A 17,356-nucleotide genomic window follows, 5' to 3' on the forward strand; every position below is an offset into this window, starting at 1 on the left:
CCCAATATTTTTAATTAAAATATTTTGAAATATTTTGGATTAAAGGGCTATGACATGTGCAACTCACTCTAAAGCAGTTCAGAAAGATAAAAATGGAATACTAAAACAAATAGTGATATATTAGCAATAGGTGAATCTGAATGAAGGATACTATTCTTTTCTTCAACTTTTCTGTGAGTTTAAAACTACTTCCTGTATAAATTCTCTATTGGTGCTATAACAAATTACCACAAACTTTGTGGCTTACAACAATACGAACTTATCCTACCATCTTCTGGAGGTCAGAAGTCTAACATGAGTCAGCAGGGCTGCATTCCTTGCGGAGGCTCCAGGGCAAATCATTTCCTTGACCTTTCTAGCTTCTAGAGGCTACCTGAATGTCTTGGCTCAGAGTCACATCACTCTAATCTCCACTTTAATCATCACCTCTCCCTCTCTGACTCTGACCTTCCTGACTTCCTCTTTTTTTTTTCTCAGACGGAGTCTTGCTCTGTCGCCCAGGCTGGAGTACAATGGCAAGATCCCGGCTCACTGCAACCTCCACCTCCTGGCTTCAAGCTATTCTCCTGCCTCAGCCTGCTGAGTAGCTGGGATTATAGGCACCCGCCACCGCATCCGGCTAATTTTGTAGACATGGGGTTTCACCATGTTGGCCAGGCTGATCTCCAACTCCTGACCTCAAGTGATCTGCCCACCTCGGCCTCCCAAAGTGCTGGGATTACATGCGTGAGCCACCGCGCCCAGCCTGACTCCCTCTTATAAAGACCCATCTCAACATCCTTAACTTTATCACATCTCAAAGTCTCTTTTGCCATAAAAGGTAATAGTCACCGGTTTTGCGATTAGGATGTGAATATCTTTGGAGGGCCATTGTTCTGCCTGTCACATGCCCCCTTCGCAAAATGTTTTTTAAGGCATCTTTGGGGAAATACACTTGGGTGATAAAACTAAAGAAAACAAAGGATGTGATTACTGTAAAAGTTGGGACAGTGGTTACCCTTTAGGGGAAGAAGACAAAGGCAAGACAAGGAAGTCTAGGGTGCTGATAAGATTGTATCTCCAGCCTGCACCGTGGTTATAAAACATCCATTTGTTCTGTATCGTCTTCTGATGTGTGTTACATTTAACAATTTTGAAGTTTTTTAAGAAAAACTCTAAGCACAAGGCTGGGTGCAGTGGCTTACACCTGTAATCCCAGCACTTTGGGAGGCCGAGGCAGGCGGATCACGAGGTCAGGAGATCGAGACCAGCCTGGGTAACATGGTGAAACCCCGTCTCTACTAAAAATACAAAAAATTAGCCGGGCCTAGTGGTGCACGCCTGTAATCCCAGCTACTTCGAGGGCTGAGGCAGGAAAATCGCTTGAACCCAGAAGGCGGAGGTTGCAGTGAGCCAAGATTGCACCACTGCACTGCTGTCTGGGCAAAAGAGCAACTCAGTCTCAAAAAAAAAAAGAAAAGAAAAACTCTAAGCACAAATAAAAGAGGAAGCAGTTTGTTTTTAAGCTTTTATAGATATTGGGCTTTTTTTTTTCTTTTTTTCTTTTTCTTTTGTAGAAATGGGGTTGCACTATGTTGACAAGGCTGGTCTTGAACTCCTGGCCTCAAGTGATCCGCTGGCCTTAGCCTCCCAAAGCGCTGGGATTACAGGCATGAGCCACTGCACCCAGCCCAATGTTGAGACTTTTTAAAGGTAAAATTACACTCGTTCCTCTAAAAATATATATATTTTAATATTATATATAATATTTATATATTTTTATATTATATATTTATATATTTTATATTATATATATTTTTATATTATACATATTTTTTTATATTATATATTTTTTATATATAAAATACAGTGACTAGAGAGAGAAAAACAAGGGAAAGAAATGCCCTGTCACTGGCATGCCAAATCAAGACTTAACTAGTAGAGCCAGACTCAATTCTAAAGGCCTGAAAGTGCACACAAGTACCTTTCTAGACCTGGAAATGACTAGGAAACATAAGAGGAAAATGGCCTAATGGTTTAACATTTCCAGCTAACTATCTCAGTCACTTTGATACTCCATTGCTCTTTCTTCCTTTTTCTTTCTCTTTATTCTTCAACTTTCTCTTGCATAAATTTGCCCTAATACCCAGCTAGAAAAAGGAAGTTCTACAACTTTGCTTTCCCTGCCTTACCCTTTGGGAGCCTAGCACTCTAGTCAACCTGAGTTTACTTGCCAAGAAAACACCGAGTACTGGGAAACAAAACACACAGAAGGCAATGGAGCAAGACAAGGTACAGACAGGACACCTAAGGGTCACAGGATCGAAAGCCCTTTTTGGAATTATGAGTCATAAGGGTTCAAATAATCCTTAACTCTACTGTAGACTATATAATTTACAAGTAACTCCACTGGACAGTGTTTTAATGAATGGAGAAATGCTCTAAATTCTGCCCTACCTCATAATGCCATCTACCAAGAGAAACTTTTCTCTTACTGAATTATCTAAATTTAATTTGGAACCAAACAATCTTCAAGGCAATAGCATAAATCTCTAGAGCCACTGTTTTTCTTTGCTCGGAATATATCATATTCCTGCCACAAGCCCATTCACTGAGATGAATGAAGACCAACCAACATCAAATTCTTTACTGCAGGGGTTTAATTACACTGGGCCCTGCTCCAAGTTCACCATTACTTGGAGCTGGAACTATCTTACTCCATTAGGTTGGCCACCCAGGCTGGCGCCTGAAAGTTCTAATGGTATTGACCTTCCACCCAGCAGGGAGAAGCAAAGGGTGAAGTAACAGGAATTTTCTGGGGCAGTTTTGTTTATGAAAATAAACATGTTTCTTTATAGCTAAGTCACAATATCACTGAGCCTCAGTTTCTTTCTTGTTAAATAAGGCCTCATCCATGCATGCAAAAGCTTCCTCTAAAGAAAACTTATGTATATGCCTAAGTCACAGTTCACCGAGTTCAAGGTCATGTCCTGACTCATCAGTCCTGGGTGCACGGACCTTAGCCCTCTCATTCAAACTGCAGCTCATGATTTACCACTAGCAGTCACCACATCATCACAGGCCCTTCACTGGTATCGCTTTTAATCCAGTACCCTGGGTTCGAGTGGGGCAGAACTGCTAATAATACTATCAGTAGGAACAATTAACAAGACATAATAAAATCTATAGATATCAAGCTTGGGGAAAAGGCCAGTAGAAAGCAGTATGGATTAGCCCATCATGAAGCATTCTCTGCTTCCTTAAAGCTCAACCATCCTTTCCATGAGATGGGATATAACACAGGTGCAACTGCCAGCGCTGTCAGCAAGTAGAAGGGAGGCCTCTCTCCAGACATAGACCTGTAAGCTCACACTCCACTACATGATAGTGAAGAATCTGATCCAAATGTGTAGCACCCAGAATGTAAATAATTTATAGCCCTTTGCCTTGATGGTACATGCCAATTGTCAGAGACAAAAAATAATTCTCAAATCATATTCACATATATCATCTTTTAGGAACTCCAGGTATAACAAAGGTTTGTGCCTTTAACCTGGAGTAAAGAGCCTAGGGTTCTAATTCTAACTTTGTCACAAACCAGCTGTAATTAGGCAAGTCATGTCACTTCTCTAGCCTCGGCTTCCTCCTCTGTAAAATAAGGGAGGTGGCCTGGTTTACCTGTAAGTCAAAGGACCTACAAACTTTTTACATGTTCCCACAAAACCTAAATAATTACCTGCTAACAAAATAGATTATGTGTGAGGGATCTACCAATTCACTTTCTGATATTCTATGCAAAGAAAAAGAGAAAATATGCATGCTTCCCCTATACTCGTTCTTTCTTTTTTTATGGCCAAATCCTGTAGAATTGTTTCTGGGCAGGTGATATGAAGTTCATTCATAAAAAGAAGTTATTTAAATAAGGCAAAGTGATGAAAAGAGAAGTTGGCTGTGCAACCAGACAGGCCTATGTTCAAATTCTGCCACCTATCAGCAGCATGACCCTAGGCGAGTTACTCAGTCGCTATGAAGCTTAATTTCATCATCTATAAAACAGACAATACTTCTGTCTCAGGTTTTGCTCTGTGGATTAAATAAAACACATATGAAGTCTCTGGCACACAGTAGTACGAAATAAATACAAGCCTCCCCCTCTTCCTTTTTACATGACTGTGCAGCACTAGACAAATGCCATCTTTGCTCTCCCTTTTAAAGCAGTACTGGAAGCTAAATTAGGCTCTGCAGAGTCATTTCCATTATTCTTTAAGAATGTTCAGAAAAGCTGACTTTGATTTGCAAGTCACTATGTGTTATTAATGAAATACTGTCTTAAGCTGTATAAGCTTTAGAAAAAAGGGTTTTGTTTCTCCTGGCTTACAAATTCTATTTATTCATACATAATTACAAGAAAGTGGAGAGGTTCTTAAAACGTGGACAAATATTCAAGCATGGGCTTTTACATTGACCAGAGAAAAGAACTTCTCATGCATTGTCTAAAGATCTTTACCAATTAAAGAGGAGTGAAGAGCATCTCCCCTCACTAAAGGATGCACCACCCCACTTACTTTAGATGAGCACAAAGAATCCTTCAGCCTACTCCTCTAAAAGCTTCACTATTCCTCCATAGTTACTTGAAAGCACTAGTTAGCAAGGCATCTACTCAACTTACATTTATTCCCAAAGACAGACCCTGGTCCCTCTCACGTTTCTGATGGGTTAACAGCACAAGAGAGATCTGTTGCTGCTTCTTAATGCCACTCCTTCCCTCCCCTCCATTTTGTAACCCATGGGATTACTACAAGTCTTACTTGGTACAGCAATAATTACAACAATTATAAGAACAATAACATTTATTCGGCACTACGTGCCATGCTCTGCTCCAAACACCTTAAACTTATTAACTCATTTACTCTTCATATCAACACTGTAACATAAATACCATTATTATCCCCACTTTAGAGCAGAACTCTGAAATATCTTTGGAATATATCCCCTCCTGAATATGCCACAAACCCTAGTCTTCTTTCTTTTTTTTTTTTTGAGACAGAGTCTCGCTCTGTCGCCCAGGCTGGAGTGCAGTGGCGCAATCTCGGCTCACTGCAAGCTCCGCCTCCCGGGTTCACGCCATTCTTCTGCCTCAGCCTCTCCGAGTAGCTGGGACTACAGGCGCCCGCCACCACGCCCGGCTAATTTTTTTTTTGTATTTTTAGTAGAGACGGGGTTTCACCGTGGTCTCGATCTCCTGACCTCGTGATCCGCCCGCCTCGGCCTCCCAAAGTGCTGGGATTACAAGCGTGAGCCACCGGTATCGATAGCCTCCCAACTGGTACCTGCCTTGGTGCCCATCTCCTTACCTCTCAAGACATCCTCCACACTGCCTTCAATTTTTTTTCTACGGTGCTAAGTTCATCACAGTCATTGCTTTAAATCTTAACTAGTTTGTTTCTTTCTTTCTTTTGGAGACAGGGTCTCCCTCTGTCACCCAGGCTAGAGTGCAGTGGCACAATCATGGCTACTGTAACCTCTATCTCTGGACTCAAGCAATCCTCCTCCCACATCAGCCTCCCAAGTAGCTGGGACCACAAGTACACACCACCGTGCCTGGCTAATTTTTTTATTTTTTGTAGACACAGAGTTTCATTATGTTGCCCAGGCTGGTTTCAAACTCTTGGACTCAAGGGATCCTCCTACCTCAGCCTCCCGAAGTGTTAAGATTACAGGTGTGAGCTACCATGCCCAGCCTTAACTATTTTCTTACTATCTATAGGATATTACATTCAAAATCCTTAACCCACACAAGAGCTTTCACAACTTGGGTGCCATGTCATTTCCACTCTTAACTCCTACCTCTTCCTTACTCTACCTCTTTTCTAAGTACCAGCCTTAACAAATTCCTCACTCTCCCCTGAATACCTCACAAGTGACATTTCCTCTGTGCAGAATGCTCCCTGCCCCCATTTGCCAGCCTCGCACAAACTCCTGTCCCTTCCAGACTGTTCAATTGTCAGCTCCCTTATCAAGCCTTCTCCAACCACTACAGAATTTCTCCTCTGGGTACCCACTGCACTTTCCAGTAGCACTTATCTCACAACACTGTATTTCTGGAAGAAGTCTATTTTCCACACCCTAGAGTATGGGATCCTTAAGAGTAGAGTCCATTGTTGGCACATAATATGTCTTATATGTTATGTATACCTGGTATAAAGTAGACATTTAATAAATAGTGCATGAATCAATAAGACGCAAAAACCTGTTCAAAACTAGTATCTCCACTGAAATGGGACAATATATGAATCTTGTAAATATTTCCTTTTCTTAGTTTCCTACCCAACATCAGAACTCGGGGTGTTTTACAATTTTCCTTACAACCAAAGACAACTATCCCATCTTCATTCTATATCAGTTCAAAAGATAACTACAAATCCTACAACTCCCCTTACACATGAAAAATCCTAAATTATACACTAAAGCTTTTATATAAACATTTTCTTCTTCAGTGACTAATACTAACTGGAAAAAAATCCTGCCTGAGGGAGTTAAGGGGATGCAGACCCATTACCCATTCTGCCCAGTGTAAGCCTCCATGTTATAATATGAGCAGAATTATGTAGTTTCGGCAGCTATAACCGATTCAGGTTCTCTAGGCAGCCTGAGAAATCCCCTGTTGCTTCAGATGGATCTATAAGCCTTCAAATGTTCCACTGCGCATGGTTTTGAATTACCGTTTTTCATTACTGATGTGCTTTCTACTGGACCCTGCTGTGAGATAAAGTGGAATTATAGCAGCATTACTAGCTAAAAAATGATTGAGAGATATACAGGGTTGTAATATGCTTCTTGAACTTCTAGGCAATGAGACATCTTTGAATCTTAATGCAAGAGACGAAAGAGTGAAAAAATAAGGTGCAGCTTATCTGCAGTTCACACAGATGAAGAATACCTTGCCAATGTCTGTGAGCAGCTAAATCCTACATTAAATACTCAGGCTTAGGGAACTGAAGCATAGGGATGATAGTGATAATGTCTGCAGTCAAACAATATTTCTTATATAACAGATGAACACAAACAAAGGTGACTTCAGGGAATGCTATCCTAAAAGGTAAATTCAGTTTCCGTGAAGAGCCAAGGGTGAGGTCAAGGACAAGTCTGCTACCAAACAAAGAGGAAAAAGAGGCCGACTGTTTTAAAGGAAGAAAGAATTATGTTCAAGGAAGGATGATCAGAAGGATAGAATGAGATCTGAGCATAGAAAAGTTGCCTGTTGTACCAGAAATGTGACCTTCACAACAACATTTAACAATGAAAATTAATAGCTGTGATAGAATTCTCAGACTTACCCCTAATGACCTTTTACCCGGGTATAATCCAGGTTGTAGGCGGACCCTGTGGCTGTGATAATGTATGAATCCTATGAATTATATTATGTTACAAGGTACAGCGGACTTTAAGAGAGAGAGATTATCCCAATGAGACTAATCTATATCCATGAGCTGTTTAAAAAGCAGAGTCTTTGGCTGGTGGCAGAAGTCAGATCTGACACGAGAAGGATTTGATGAAGCCAGAGCAGCCATGTATCAAGGAAACGGCACTTTCAGACGTATAGACACAAGGATCTGAATTCTGCCAACAACCTGAATGCACATGGAAGTTGATTCTTCCCAAGAGCCTCCAGATGAGATACCAGTCTGGTCAACATCTTGATTTTGGCCTTGTGAGACCCTAAGCAGAGAACCTAGTCCAGCCCACTGGGTCTTCCAACCTGCAGAACTATGAAACTACCAGAGAACTGTGAGATGATACATGGGTGTGGTTTTAGGCTGCTACAATTGTGGTAATTTTTTACACAGCAATAGAAAACTCATAAGGTAGGGTAAACTATAACCTGATATTTCAGTAGAACCTTTCATATCAGAGATCCCAAAAGCACTTGATGTATTTGACATGAGCTATAAAGAAAAATAAATTCACCCTCTCAAAAAAAGAAACAAACATTAATAATATCAATTTTTTTTTTTTCCAGAAGATGAAGAGTCTCACCTTCTTAAGTCCTGAACCAGGACTGAAGGCAGACATCCTAATGAACACGTCCTTAGATAATATCTGATCCATATGACACTTCTTTTCAACAGTTCGGGAAGAGCGTATGATTTGAATAATAACCCAAGCAAAAGTGGAAAGCTCTGCTGCTTGTTTTTTTGTTGCTGTTGTTGTTTTTTCCTGAGACAGGATCTTGCTTTGTTGTCCAGGCTGGCTAATTTTTGTATGTTTTGTAGACACAAGTTTTGGTTGCCCAGGCTGATCTCAAACTCTTGGGCTCAACTGATTCACCTGCCTTGGCCTCCCAAAGGGATGGGATTACAGGTGTGAGCCACTGCGCCTGGCCTGCTGCTCTTTTTTAAACCCTCAAATACTGTCCAAATTATTACCGAATTCCAGTCAAGGCTGTTCTCACTTGAAAATGCCTGCTGAAAGATTGGTATAGTTGGTTAGCAGTTGGTCAGTTGATTAGCAAGCAACCAACCATCAAAATGTCTTCAATTGTTTAACAGGATATTTTTTTTCCCATTCAAATAACTTTCCCTCACTGACCCCTAGGACTGTAAACTATTTGTTCTATTGGATTATATAAATTAGAGCAGATGCTAGATCCTACGCAACTTCGTATCACTGCTCTACTTAACACTGTGGCATCCACTAGGTGTGGCACCTTAGGCAAGTTACTCTCTCTAAGCTTCCATTCCTCCATCAGTGAAATGAGATATAAATACCTACCTCATAGGGAGGGACTGAAGATTAAACAAAATGAACATACGAGACATTTAGAACACTGTCTAGCAAAATACAAAGCTCAATACATATTTGCTATTTTATACATCACTCAATTATCAATTGAGTGAATAAAAACAGTGGGACATTCAGGCTAATTTACAATATTATAGATTACTAGCAGAAAAAAAATGCATGAAGAGCAGCTTTATTCATAATATCCCATAAGTGGATTCATCCAGTGATGAAACTCAACTATTTAAAAAAAACATTAAAATACTAATGACGGAAAAGAAAAATATTTTTAAAAGAACCGGCTGGGTGCAGTGGCTCACTCCTGTAATCTCAGCACTTTAGGAGGGCGGATCACTTGAGGTCAGGAGTTTGAAACCAGCCTGGCCAACATGGTGAAACCCCATCTCTACTAAAAATATACAAAAATTAGCCAGGCATGTTGGCACATGCCTGTAATTCCAGCTAACCAGGAGGCTGAGGCACAAGAACTGCTTGAACCCGGGGGGCAGAGGTTGCAGTAAGCCAAGGTTGTGCCACTGCACTCCAGCCTGGGCAACAGAGCGAGACCCTGTCTTAAAAAAAAAGAAAAGAAAAAAAAAGAACCAAATGGAACTTCAAGAGATAAAAAAATAAAAGAGCTACCCAGGCACGGTGGATCACACCTGTAATCCCAGCACTTTGGTAGGCCTAGGCAGGCAGATCACTTGAGGCCAGGAGTTCAAGACCAGTCTTACAAATATGGTGAAACCTCGTCTCTACTAAAAATACAAAAATTAGCCAAGTGTGGTGGTGTGTGCCTGTAATCCCAGCTACTCAGGTGGCTGAGGCACAAGAATCACTTGAACTCAGGAGGGCGGAGGTTGCAGTGAGCCAAGATAGCACCACTGCACTCCAGCCTGAGCAACAGAACGAGACTCTGTCTCTAAAAATATATAAAAATCAAAAATCAAAAATGATAATTCCATCAAATGGGATTAACAAAAGATTAGACACTTCAAAAAAAAAATCAGTGAACTTGAAGACACAACTATAGAAACTATACAACCTGAAGCAGCCTGGGTGAGGGGATCAGTCATACCCAAACCTCAGCATTATATAATATACCCATGTAACAAGCCTATACATGTACCTCCTGAATCTAAAATAGAAGCTGATTCCAAAGTATTGAGTTCAGTTCAAGGCAGCTTCCCTGTTCTGTTAACTAAACTTTGGGACATTGAAATGGGCTACGGGAGATGATTGGTTCGAAAGCATTATTCTATTCATTTGCCTCTCTCTTTTTTTTTTTTTTTTGGAGACAGAGTCTCACTCTGTCACCAGGCTAGAGTGCAGTGGCACAATCTTGGCTCACTGCCACCTCCACCTCCCTGGTGCAAGCAATTCTCCTGCCTCAGCTTCCCGAGTAGCTGGGACTACAAGCGCACACCACCACGCCCAGCTAACTTTTGTACTTTTACTGGAGACAGGGTTTCACCACGTTGGCCAGGATGGTCTCGATCTCTTGACCTTGTGATCCGCCCACCTCGGCTCCCAAAGTGCTGGGATTACAGGCGTGAGCTACCGTGCCCGGCCTATTTGCCTCTCACCTTACAAAAATGCCTGCTTGGGTTTAATATATCAACAGTTAAAGATGCCTAGAAGAGATGGAACTGAAGAGGCTGAAGATTTACTGAGCTTGGACTAACAGACAAGTTACATTCAGTTTTAGGAAGTCAGGTCTGATGAACTAAGATAAAAAGAAACTGAATTATTTTCATACATGGTTGCTTTTCAGAAATAAAAACAAAATAGAAGCTGAAATTTAAAAAACAAAGAGATTTTAACATTATAAAATTGGAAAAACAAAAATTTTGAACAATAAAGGAATATTTAATTTTTTTCTTTTTTTTTCATGAATCATACATGAGACTTAAGGAATATTTAACTATTTTTGGAAAACTGAAGCAGAGAAAAAAAAAAAAAGTCTGGACAGAATCTCAGTAACTTGTGCACCAATATCAACTGATTTTTTTTTTTTTTTTTTTTTTTTTTTTTTTTGAGACAGTCTCACTTGCCCAGGCTGGAGTACAGTGGCACCATCTCAGCTCATTGCAACCTCCAACTCCCGGGTTCAAGCGATTCTTGTGCCTCAGCCTCCCTAGTAGCTGGGATTATAAACGTGCGCCACCACACCCAGCTAATTTTTGTATTTTTAGTAGAGATGGGGTTTCACCATGTTGGCCAGGCTAGTCTCAAACTCCTGACCTCAAGCGATCCACTCGCCTCAGCCTCCCAAAGTGCTGGGATTACAGGTGTGAGCCACCGCATCCGGCCTCAAGTATTCTGATACACATGTAATCAGGGCTCTAGAAGGAGATGAGAAAAAAAGGAAAGAAAAGACATTCGATGAAATAATGCCTGAAAATTATACAAAACTGGAGTGAAACGGCAAGAAAGGAGACTAGGAAGCTCTAGGCCCTCATTCCCCCATGGACATATCAAATAACAACATACAGACCAAAGCAGCTTTGGAAGAACCCTAAAAACCAGTTAAGAAGTTGCAGGAACCAAACATACACCTAACCATGAAAAGGTCACAGCTCCAAGTGGTAGAAAACTTTGCGCCATTTTCATTCATCTTTGCCCCCACTCAATCTGTCCCACCTTGCCCCACCACTGGGAAGAACCTACCCAATTTCCAGCTCTTCCCTCAGGATGGAGCAAAAATAGAACTAGCTTCAATGTTCTGGCTTGTGTGGGGCTGCCTGAGTGACTGGTTGCTGTCTCACCTGACTTGGAGGGCTAACAGGAATGGTGGCATAGTCTGGATATCAGGCTGGAGGCCATTGAAAGCAGTGGCAGGCGCCACGGCAGGGTGAGAGAGTGCATATTGTGAGTGCCTGGGGCAAAAGGACTGCTGGCAGAGGAATACAACAGACCACCTAAGGGTCCAAGAAGAATCTGTGAAATGAGGACATTTAAAAGCAGCTACATATACAGGGGAACTTTATTTTTTGGGTTTTTTTTTACAGTTATTCATATTTTGTTTTTTTTTTTCTGGTCTCTTTTTTTATTATTATACTTTAAGTTCTGGGGTACATGTGCAGAATGTGCAGGTTTGTTACATAGGTATACCCGTATCATGGTGGATTGCTGCACCCATCAACCCATCATCTACATTAGGTATTTCTCCTAATGCTATCCCTCCCCTAAGCCCCCACCCCCCGACAGGCCCTGGTGTGTGATGTTCTACAGGGGAACTTTAAAAAAAAAAAAAAGCACATGCTATGATCTAGGTATGGTGGCCCACGTCTGTAGTCCCAGCTACTTGGGAGGCTGAGGCGGGAGGATCACTTGAGCCCAGGAGTTCAAGGCTACAGTGAGCCATGAATGTACCACTGCACTCCAGCCTAGATGACAGAGTGATACCCTGTCTTTAAAATTTTCGTTTAATAAAAAAATAAAAGGCACATGCACAGGCCCAAGGAAGACACATCCCCAGAAAAGGTTTGAGAGGACCCTGGGACAATCTGAGATAATTTTTTAAATGACCAAAATAATTAAGCACAATAGTAACTTGTAAGTCCTTGAAAAAAGAAAAATTCTTAAAACTATACCAATAATAAATAGATAAATTATGAAGTAAGGGGAGAAGGTAGGTCTCCTGCTTACAGTAGGGTGTAGAAAGCTAACTACTAAATGCGGAGAGCATGCTTTAGAGTTGGAAAATGATCATTTTGCAACCATCATGGTAAAAGATTGGATCAAGCAAGAATCATCAATGGATACAGAACCCAGGGAGAGATGTTAAGGAGGAACAGGATATTTGCATGGTCTTTAAGTATCTCCCTGCAGATTGCTTATTAGTTGCAAGACAAAAACAAAATACAGTCATTACACTTAGGAGAAATTGAGTAGCATTTTGATTCAAGTATAACATCACCTATGTAAGGCAGACACAGATTACACACTCCTAGATGTGACAGCCTGAGGACATAACATTATCGATAGAGTACTCTGACGGAGAAAGTGTAACTTAAAGCTAAACAAGAGGAAACATAAGAAAAACACAAAATAAAGAATGCTCTTGGGGCTGGCAGCTCACACCTGTAATCCCAGCACTTTGGGAGGCCAAGGTGGGTGGATCACTTGAACTCAGGAGTTTGAGACCAGCCTGGACAACATAGTGAAATCCCATCTCTACCAAAAATACAAAAAATTAGTCGGGAATGGTGGCACATGCCTGTAGTCCCAGCTACTCAAGAGGCTGAGGCAGGAAGATCGCCTGAGCCTGGGAGGTGGAAGTTGCAGTGAGCCAAGATAGTGCCACTGAACTCCAGCCTGGGTGACAACATGAGACCCTGTCTAAAAAAAAAAAGAAAAGAATGCTCTCTTGGCCGGCCATGGTGGCTCACTCCTGTAATCCCAGCACTTTGGGAGGCCAAGGCGGGCGGATCACAAGGTCAAAAGATCAAGACCACCCTGGTCAACATGGTGAAACCCCATCTCTACTAAAAATACAAAAATTAGCTGGACATGGTGGCATGCGCCTGTAGTCCCAGCTACCTGGGAGGCTGAGGCAGGAGAATCACTTGAATCTGGGAGGTAGAGGTTGCAGTGAGCTGAGATCTCGCCATTGCACTCCAGCCTGGCGACAGAGAGACTCCATCTCGAAAAAAAAAAAAAAAGAATGCACTCTTAACAACAACAACAAAAAGGCTAGATACTATATGGGATAAATATACAGAAGGAAAAAAGTCTAAAGAGGACTGTAGTATTCTTCAATTATGTAAATAACATAAAATTCAGAAACGGTATGAAAATGTTCCTGCTAAAAGAGGTTGAAGAGACATAAAAACTAAGCTGGGTATGGTGGCTCACATCTATAATTCCAACACTTTGGGAGGCTAAGGCCAGAGGATCACTTGAGGCCCGGAGCTTGAGACCAACCTGGTCAACATAGCAAGACCCTGTCTCTACAAGAAAAAAAAAGAGAGAGAGAGAAACAAAAAACTAAATGCAATGCCTGACCTTACCCTGGATCTTGTACTGAGGGGGGAATATATTATAAAGGACAGTATTAGATCATATGCCATTAAAGCTTATACTTTCTTATGGTATATTCCTTATACTATCTTTACACAAATTTTTCTACACTGAAATTATTTCCAATAAAAAAAAAGGCTGCCAGATAAGAATGACAAAAAATTTCTTTTTTTTTTTTTTTTTGAGACAGAGTCTCACTCTGTTGCCCCGGCTAGAGTGCAGTGGTGCAATCTCAGCTCACTGCAACCTCCACCTCCTAAGTTCAAGCGATTCTCCCTGCCTCAGCCTCCTGAGTAGCTGGGATTACAGGCACCGGCCACCATGCAGGGCTAATTTTTGTATTTTTGTAGAGACGGGGTTTCCCCATGTTGGCCAGCCTGGTCTCGAACTCCCGACCTCAGGTGATCCACCCACCTCAGCCTCCCAAAGTACTGGGATGACAGGCATGAGCCACTGAGCCCAGGCAACAACAAATTTCTTATTAGAAACTATACCTGGCCAGGTATAGTGGTTCACACCTGTCATCCCAGCACTTTGGGAGGCTGAAGCAGTTGGATCGCTTGAGCCCAGAGAAGTTTGAGACCAGCCTGGGCAACACAGCAAACCCCCATCTCTACAAAAATTAGCTGGGCATGGTTGTACACACTTATAGTACCAGCTACTCTGGAGGCTAAGGCAGGAGGATTGCTTGAGCCCAGGAGGTGGAGGTTGCAGTAAGGCGAGATTGCACCACTGCACTCCAGCCTGAGTATCTGAGTGAGATCATGCCTCAAAAAAAGTTTTTTAATAAAAAATAAAATAAAAGAACTATAAACGCCAGAAGACAGTGGAATTATATGTTCACAGTCCTAGAAGAATAAACTACTTAGAATTCCATAATCAGTAAAAATCTTTCAAAAAAGAAGGTGAATTAAAAAATTTTTCAAACAAATAAAACCTGAGAGAAATTATTTCCCGCAAATCTGTAAGAAATGTTAGGCTGGGCATGGTGGCTCACGCCTGTAATCCCAGCACTTTGGGAGGCTGAGGAGGGCAGATCACCTGAAGTCAGGAGTTGGAGACCAGCCTGGCCAACATGGTGAAACCCCATCTCTACTAAAAATACAAAAATTAGCCAAGTGTGGTGGCATGCACCTGTAGTACCAGCTACTTGGGAGGCCGAGACAAGAGAATCGCTTGAACCCAGGAGGCGGAGGTTGCAGCGAGCCGAGACTGCACCACTGCACTTCAGCCTGGGTAACAGAGCGAGACTCCGTCTCAAAAAATAAATAAATAAATAAAACCCTCAATCCAAAAAAAAAGGGGTACAAAGAAGAGACAAACAGAAACAAACAAAAAAGAACAAAGAAGACCAAAAAAAAATAAAGAGACAAAGAGAAACAAGGAATAAGATGGTAGATTTAAACTCACCCATAGCTAGAATTACATTAAACGTAAATGTTCTATCTACTCCAGTTAAAAGGTAGAGATGTCAGACTGCAATTTGAAAATAAGAAACAATACCTAACTATATGCTGTCTAAAAAGAAACCTGTTTTGAATATAAAGATACAAATATGTTAAAATAGATATATAGTGTAAACACTAATCAAAAGAAAGTTAGAATAGTTATATTAACATCAAAAAAGTAGATCAGAACAAGGAATATTATCAGGAATAGAGAAGGATATTTCATAATTATAAAAGAATCTTATCAAGAAGGTGTGGAAAAAACTGGTAGAACGGAAAAGAGAAATAGATGAATCCACAGTTATAGGTGGAGATTTCAACACTCCTCTCTCAGAAATTAAAAGAACAAGTAGATACAAAATCAGTATGGATATAGAGGTTGCAGTGAGCCAAGATCACTGCACTTCAGCCTGGGTGACAGAGCAAGACTCTGTCTCAAAAAAAAAAAAAAGAATTTTTATAACACAATAATAAGAAACAAAAAAATTTTAAATAAGCAATATCATGCACTTTTTAAAAAAGGTTAAAATGGTAAATTTTATGTTACGTATATTTCACCATAAAGAGAAAAGCTAAAATACCATCAACAACAACAAAAATAGACAAAATATTTGAATAGGTACTTCACAAAGGCAGCTATACAAATGGCCAATGAGCACATGAAAAGATGCTTCGCAGCATCAGCCATGATGGAAATGTACATAAAAACCACAATGAGCTACCATGATGAGATGCCTACTAGAGATTGTTAAATTAAAATAAGATAGACACCACTAAGTGTTGGTAAGAATGTGGAGCAACCTAAACTCTCACACATCATTTGTGGCAGTGTAAAAGAGGTACAACCATCTTGGGAAAAGATCTGACAGCTTCCTATAAAACTAAACATACACCTGCACATAATCCAACAATTACACTACTAAGTATTTACCCAAGAGGTATAAAAACATATACTGAACACAAAGATTTATGCACAAATTTATAATAGCCAAAGACTAGAAACCATCCAAACATCTATCAGGGTTGAATAGATAAAGAAATCTCCAGCTATAAACCATCCAAACATCTATCAGGGTTGAATGGATAAAGTGATACATTCATGCAAAGAAATACCACTCAACAATAAAAAGCAGCAAATTCCTATAACACACGACTGACTCTCAAAAATTTTAATATTGAACCAAAAAAAGTCACACAAAAGACTATATATCATATAATTCCATTCATATAAAATTCTAGAAAAGGGAAACCAAATAGCAACACAAAATAGATTAGTGGTTGCCTGGAATCAGTGGTAGGAGATGAGAGGGGAGGGAGTGGGGATCAACTGCAGAGGAAAGAAATATTGGAGGGTGATATAAACATTCAATATCTTGTTTGTGATGGTTATTACACTGGTGTATACCTTTATCAAAACTCATCAAGCCATATTCTTAAAACAAGTGCATTATAATGTTGTATATAAAGTATAACTCATTAAAACTGACTTTTAAAACAGAATGGAAAAAAACTATGAAAAAATTTAAAGTTTGCATTCCCTTAACCCATGTTATTCTACCCTTACAATTTATCCCAAAGAAACCAGGAGTCAAAGAGAAAAAGATGCATATACAGATGTTCACTGCAGTGTTACTTAATAAAAATAATTTCCTCTAATGTTCCATCAATAGAGGATTGATTAAATAAACTAAGGTACATTCACAGAATACTTCACAGCAATTAAAAATGGGAGTTAGCTTCTAATGTATGGACCTGAAATATCATATGTATTAATTAAAAAAGTAATATAATATAAAAGAATATAAGTTTGTTTTTTTTTTTTTTTTGTAGAGACGATGTCTTACTACATTGCCCAGGCTGAACTCCTGGGCTCAAGCTATCCTCCTTGCCTCAGCCTCCTGAGTAGCTGGGGTGCCCACCACTGCACCTGGAGAATAAGCATATATTACAAATATATATGTGTATTCAAAAAATTTATGAGCCAAGAGATTTTGTACCAAGAGATGCTATCTTTTTCTTATGCTATGAAGCAAGGGAATGTTGAGATCATCCCTATTTTAGAGATGAGGAAACTCTCAGAGATGACAAATGAGTTTCAGAGGAGCCAAAAGAAATGAAAACCC

At 40.4% G+C, this 17,356-nt stretch overlaps 1 protein-coding gene and 1 non-coding gene across 7 annotated transcripts in view; one reads left to right on the forward strand and one right to left on the reverse strand.

Annotated features, from left to right (window-relative positions):
* Nucleotides 1-17,356, reverse strand: part of ASCC1 (activating signal cointegrator 1 complex subunit 1) — a 126,245-nt gene that overhangs the window by 78,479 nt on the left and 30,410 nt on the right. The window lies entirely within an intron of this gene.
* Nucleotides 9,915-10,044, forward strand: LOC116466191 (small nucleolar RNA SNORA36 family). The gene has a single exon (XR_004247430.1). It is a non-coding gene; the product is annotated as a small nucleolar RNA SNORA36 family (small nucleolar RNA).

The sequence above is a fragment of the Hylobates moloch genome, unplaced genomic scaffold (assembly GCF_009828535.3).
Source record: "Hylobates moloch isolate HMO894 unplaced genomic scaffold, HMol_V3 SCAFFOLD_3, whole genome shotgun sequence".
NCBI classification, from domain to species: domain Eukaryota; kingdom Metazoa; phylum Chordata; class Mammalia; order Primates; family Hylobatidae; genus Hylobates; species Hylobates moloch.